We start from the raw sequence: 7141 nt of genomic DNA, 5'->3' as shown, positions 1-7141 counted from the left end.
ATCAATGTGAACACCCACAGATTTTGACACAAACCCTGACCTACTAAGGTTCGCAGCACTGATTTTGCGTAAAACAATTAACACCATCTTGTAGCACGCAACGATGGGAAATATTTTCTTTTCTTCAAAAATGCGATCCATTGCATCTGTGGTGCAGTCCAGAGCACACTCAACTCTGCACCATGTGGAAGGCTGTGCATTGCGCAAGGCAGCCTTGTTTGAGTGCCGATGTAGGGAATGTCACCAACAGCAGGGGGGTCTTTGTAAATTTGTGTTTTCTCCTTTGCACAACACAGCACTTCAGATTTAGATGATGTGCAGCATTATGTTAAAAATAGGAAAACCTGGGCCTCACTATACCTGGCCATTGGCATGTTGGGGCAATGGCATTATTAAGTAAACAATTGTTGTTTTATGACAGCTTTCCCAGGCTGGGCCTTTGAATACAGAAAAACCAAAGGATATGGCACAATTTAGCTCTCCTAGACTGCATCAGGCGCAGCGATCCCCTCCATACAGGGATAGTGCATCGGTAAGCTCCTACCAATACGCAAAACATGGGGTTTGCAGCTGTGTAATCTTTGTATGAAAATAAATCTATTTAGTCAGTATTTATTCAGATAACCATTGGTCTTATTTCAAGGCGATAATCGTTGGTTTCCAGCCTAGGGTGGCACAGACTGCTCTTTTTATTTTCCCATCTTCGTACTGTGACCCTCCAACCTAAGGGGGGTACCAGCATGATCCGCGGAATATGCTGCAGCATCAAGGAGACAACTCTACAAGGGAGCCATGTGAAGTAGTCCATGTATTCGTGGTCCATCCCCGTAATCCCACAAAATATCTTCATCCTGCTCCAGCAGCACTGCAGAAAGGTATCAGCGATAACATTTAGGAGCCTAACATGGAGAATCTGCTGCAAAATAAAAGTGAAGACACATAATGACTTATATAAGCACCTATTAACAAATATTGAATGCAAGTTCCCTTGACAATGTTCTTTCATGAAGTCTTTCTTCCAAACACTGCACCGTATTCATACATGTAAGTCCCTCATGTATATCGTGCTTATTCTAAACAAAGATCTCTGCATTTAGTTTAGGTTCAGTGTGAGAGGGTGGTACTTGTTTTTTTGATAAATCCTACCACCAATTTTTAGAGCTCACGAGGCCGCCCAAAAGCTCACACCCATTATGTAAGAAAATTGATATCTGCTGGGTGCATTATTCATAGCAATGTGAGATTAAGCAAAATTCAAACAGAACATTTCTGTATCGTAGTGCTTTCGCACTGCATTGCTCTTCTCGCCTACCTAACATCCCACTCTGCTTTGGACTCTCCGCCCCACAGCATTTGTTTTGTAGCAGCCAATTTCCTGCATCCTCTAGCGAAAGGTAAGAGACTCAAAGATTATTTGCTTTACGGTAATGGGTGAGTGGGGGTTGGGACCAGGTTGATTAATGTGACTGTAGTAAAATACAGTCAGACATCAAATGATTCCCAGAATAATAAATGTATTCATAGATGCTAGTTTATATACACAAGTAATTAATCCATTGATATTATTTAATATCTTGTTCAGAGGATTAAGAACTCAACCTTACAATGACATTTGCAATAAAGTGCTGTTACTCTGTATTTACAAAGGCCCAGATGTATTAAGGTTTTACATCGCCCTTGCGCCACGCCACGCAGGGCGATGCAAAACCTAGAACGAGTTTTACTAAGTCACCCAAGGCCACCTGGCATGGCTCGATAACTCTGCAGTGAAGCAAGGCAGTGCAAATCGTTGCCTTGTGTTACTCTATGTGGTGGAGCCGCAGTGATTCTGAGCATCCATCCATTTATTCTGAAGCATTCCAAGATTTACCAACTCTGGTAGACCTGGGAATGCATCAGAATTGTACGCCTTCACACCAGAGAGGCAACGAGGACAATATCTTAATTCTCCTCGTCGTTTCCTCTTCCTAGGGGGATACCTTCATGCACAAAAATAATCCTGCCTTTCCTGCAGGCACCCTTGTTCCATGCCGCAAGGGATCCTGCATTGTCCGTAGGCTGCAGATTGTGCACCAGTGCAGGCAGAGGACATCAAGGCACCATATCTAAATAGAAATGGCACATTTCTTCCCGCTTTCCTTCACGCAGCGCAGTGCAGCGAGTTGTCTTACTGAGTTGCGCGCAAAAATGATAAATCCGGCCCTAAGTGTATCCATACAACTAGAGTTTCAAAAGAGTGTTGTAATAGGTGCCCATCACCTCACGTCAGTAAGTGTAAAACTAGGTCAAAGTAACAATTTGTGCAGTAGAAAGTAGCAGTTAGTAACTAACCAAGGCACTTTGTCATTTGCCTTTGTTGCTAACTCAAAGATGTGGGACAATTCAAGAAAACAAGTTCAAGCAACAACAAAGTGTCAACGTTTTGATACACCATGGGGAATAACTCTGGGAAGACAGATTTATCAGGCTACATGATGCAGTAATCCTTCCAAGAAGACATTCTAGCAGTGTGCACCAGTAGTAAAGATTGTGTGCTTTAAGTAACGAAGGAGAGAATCCTACCTGGTAAGTTTCTCAGAGGGAGACAAGTTCAGGTACTGTTGCAAAGAAGTTCTGTGTTTTGGAGATGTAGTATGTGTAGAAGTTAATGTATGCCAATAATTATTTTCCCGAGATCTACGTACTATCCACATATTTGCAATATAAGACAAGGGAGCTTAGAAATTCATCAAGTGGTTCTAAGTAAGGTTTAAACAAAGTGGGTGCAATCTATATGGTCTCTGTGAATGATGGCCACTCTGCCATCCATTGTGTATTCTGTTTCTTTCGCATAATTTACTATCCTTAGATTATTCTAAGGCACCAAAACTGGATTTGGAGAATTCCCACAGCAGAGCTCCTGCACGTCAGTAGCTGGTGTCTTGTAACTCCATGTTGGCGTTGTACTGTCCTAGAAGGGATAGGGTGGGGCCTCATATTAGCACTATACTTGAGTGATGATACAGTTCCTTTCACTCTGAATCCTCCGACATGGATCCAGAGCTCCACTCCCAACTTTTTCAGTTCTTACAACGTTTCCAAATCAGTGTGCTTGGGAAAGTTATCCATTCTGAAAACTAGAGGCGTCAAACTAAGGAAGCAGATGTCAGTCAAGAACCCAAACAAGGTACACATTCGGTGCCTTGACTACTGTCAGGACTAGGTTGTGCAACATGTGTGTCATTTTGCATGCAAAGGTTATCTAAGACTGCGAGGCAAAGCTATACATTGCCAGACACAAGAAGAGGTATGGTTGAAGCTCCGGTCTTGCTCCAGGTTGTGGGCCCGGTCTTGGTCCTGAGGCCATTCTCGTGAACGATCCACTTCCTGTTCGACTTCTTCAGGTCAAAATCTAAGTCCAAATGCAAAGACAAAGCAGGACTCAACCCCATTCCCCCACCATAGCTCAAAAGGGAAGTCAAGAGAAACATCACACTCCCTCGGTTTCAGAACAGATTCATCAGCTTGTCATGAGTTTCCCAGGACGTCGTCCACTTCGCAGAAGGTAGCGGCATTCAATAAGGAAATGCGGCATCTCTTTAGTGTGATTCTGGCTCTCTGCGGTGCACATTTGGGCCCCATAAAGTTGCAGAGGTCTTCAATCTGATTAATGATGGAAGTGCCCAACATACTAGAGGTCCAACATGAGCTAGATGCCAAATTCATCATACTGGGAATCCCCACAGATGTGGACCTGACAGGACAAACTCCTGTTGGCTAATTTGGGGCTGGTGGTAGCCAAGAGGGATATAGCTAAGTACTGGGGTGCCCATCGATTACCCACACTCAAGGAATGGAGAGCAAGTTTGGATCTATGTATGGTGGCTTAGAAGGTGACATATAAAGCAAGGGGCTGTCCCCGGAAATTTCAAAAGATAGGGGCGCCGTGGATAACATATTATGGCTTAGAGGTGGGTGATGAAGAAGAGGGATCGCTTTTGCCACCAGGAGGATCAGGGAAAGAGACTTGATGATTGTGGGACTGGGTCTCTCCCTGATGAAGGGGATTAAGGTGGCCCTGACCCTTAGCACATGTATATGTACTATGTTGAACTCTAACCTCATGTTCTCTTTCAGAGGAACTGTTGATATACTTTTCACCCTATAACAACTGAGATTACCCAACCAACAATCTGTATCGTGCATTCATGATTTCTTTGATTGTAGATTTATATTATCAAAAATAAATAATAAATATTTCCCCCCAAAACAATGATAGAAGTTCCTCCCTTGATCCAGATACTGTTTGTCCCTCTGGTACCAATCACTGGACTTTTACAGACTCCAGAGCATAAACCCACACCAGCATCAAGATCTATGCTGATCCTTGTTGCACCAATGTGATGTAGACTCCAGCAACACCGCTGGAAGACCTGATGTCAATGTTGGACCACGAAACCGCATCACTATACTGATGATACATTATTCTTGGATTTACAAAATGCCAGTGGGCTAGACACTTCCCCTGAAGTGAGGATTGGCCACCAGCAGAACAAAGTGTCTTGTTTGCAGAGGTGGTCTGGAGGAAACCTGAAGTGCTGGATCTACAGCTCCTCTCCACTGAGGCAAAAACATTTAGAAATTCTCCAACCAGGGTCGACATTATCAGAACCTTTACTACCATTTAACGACACCATCACTGACACCTTGCTGGCTACATGGTCCAAGCCTTGTCCATGGCCCACCTGTCAGCTTGCCTGATAACACAGGCTGACATTCCTTAATAAGCAGCCTACACTGGAGAGCCTCCTTGTGCATGTCTTGACTGGTAAGGCCAATCTTACATTTGTCCCAACAACTAACATAGATAGGGACTCCAAAAGAATTGATTATTTTGGAAAGAGGATTTTCTTTCAAGCACTAGCCTGGCCCTTAGGACCCTAAATGTGGTCTCTTTACTGGGCAGATACACACATGCTCTGTGGGACATGGGCAGGGCTGTTGGCAATAGTATCATCCTCAGGCAGCATGCCTACATGAGATCAACAGAATTTTGTGGCGATGTGCAGGCATCTCTAAAGAATATGCCTTCGATGGGTTCAGACTCTTGTGGGGTGGGGGGAAACGAACTCCATGCTGAAGAGATTTAAAGACAGGCAAGTCACTGCATGCTTTTTACACCAGCAATACAATTACAAATAGACACTATTTCAGAGGGCTAGAAGCAATCTTCCCAGCCACTGCTGCAGCGGACAGTCCAGTCTTTTTAAGGCCATGGTTGTAGCACCAGTAGACACTGTTTTCATTTAAAAGTGTTACACCTTGCCCTTCATTACCTTTCCAAAAAGGGACCATGTCCTCAGGGCTTTTGGTGGACATTACCCTATTGAATTCATGTCTGCCGAAGGACAACTTGTAAATACACTAGCTCATATCCTGTCTGCCGTAGACCGAGGGGGCTGGGTGGTGTGCCTAGACTTGCAGGACGCTTTATTTCCAAATACCCATACTGCAGTCCCTGTGGTTAAAGGTGGTCTGGAACGCTTTCAATTTGCCACTTTCCCATTTAGCCTTCCCTCAGGTGTTTGCGAAAGTGATGGCAGTTGTCGTGGCCATCTTCGAAGGTCGTATGTACATGTATTCTTGTACCTTGCTGGCCCGCTGCCAAAGGAGGGTTCATCACAGCTATGAACTACTATTGGACAATGACAAAACTCTTGACATCGTTGAGTTTCACCATCAAGGAGCCTAAGTCCCACATTGGGTTAGATCTGGAGACTGTGGCTTTCAACGCCTTTCCTCCACCACGATGAGCCTGGGAACATTCGGTGCAAGATGCCAATGTTTCAGGATCAGTGCTGGGTCTCAGTGGGGATGGCTCTGAGGTCTCATGCACTCTCCTAATGAGCAATGCCACATAGAAGCCCTACAATAGAACCTCAAATCCTAGTGTACTTAGCACCTGGGTTGCCTCTTTGACTTCATTTTAGTCTCTCAAACTGCGCATGCAGACCAAACTAACCAGGCTTGCCCGGCTGCTTTGGAGACTATATATAACCTCAGCCGAATCACTCATCCCTATGACGGTGACAATAAAATTGGATGTCTGCCCTATCGACTTTAAGTGGCATTTCCTGTGCCTACCGTGGTGACCATGGGTAACAGAATCAAGGTCCGATTCTAGAGAGGGATACAACATCAGAGGAAGGCAGCAGGCACCCAAATTACCCACTCCAGATTCAGGGAAGTAGTGATAAAAAATAACAATACAGACTCTTTCGAGGTCATGTATTTGGACTGAGTACACTTGAAGGGCCATATGTACTAAAGCATTTTCCCATAGCCATAGAAAGGGTAAAACCCTTTGATGCATCTGGCCCTAAATTCTTTAACAAGGATCTATTGGAGGGCAAGTAAGCGCCAGCAGCTGCTGTAATTCCAACTCCAAAAGCTAATATTAAATTTGCTGCAGTCAAAAAACATGTAGTTAGATTGAGTTAGTGGTCTACTATAAATCAAGCAACAACCTATCCCAGCTCCTGCCTGTTGGCGCCCCCTAAAGGTCTAGATGGAGTGTCCTGGGGGTTTGAAGCATTATATTATGGGTGTTCAAAGCAGGCTGCTCATCTGAATGCTTTAGCTAGGAATAATGTTTCGAGTTATTTTTTGTTGGTTTTCGGAACTAGGGCAATGATTAAGAGGGTCGGCCTGGGGCATTCGTATTGTGCTGGTAGAGATGAAATTCTTGGACCAGCGCACTCAAGAGGACCAGACGAGAAATGAGAACCTCGGGGAGGGACACGATATGACAGGAAGCACTCCTGATACGGAAACCATGCTCACCTAGCACGTCCCCAGGGGAACCTTATTGCAGTATCTCCCTGGTTGAGAACCCCTTAAGGCTCTGATTTGTAGTGGTCAAGCCTTGGCTCCTGTAAGGCCCATGGGTGGCTAATGGCCAACATGCAGGTGGTGCAACACTCGTTGCACGGGCCATGTGGCTAGGCAGGGATTTGAAGATTTGTGCGGTCCCAGTCATGCGTGTGGGAGGGCTGACGGTGGAGCAGCCTTCATTTGCTGGTAAGGTAGCCGCTTTTGAGCCAAGCACACGGAAGCACACTTTAAGTCATGGAGGCTGACTTCTACAGAGGAAGCCTGAAGG

The sequence above is a fragment of the Lissotriton vulgaris genome, chromosome 4_1 (assembly GCF_964263255.1).
Source record: "Lissotriton vulgaris chromosome 4_1, aLisVul1.2, whole genome shotgun sequence".
In the NCBI taxonomy this organism is placed as follows: Eukaryota; Metazoa; Chordata; class Amphibia; order Caudata; family Salamandridae; genus Lissotriton; species Lissotriton vulgaris.
This window is presented reverse-complemented; position numbering follows the sequence as displayed.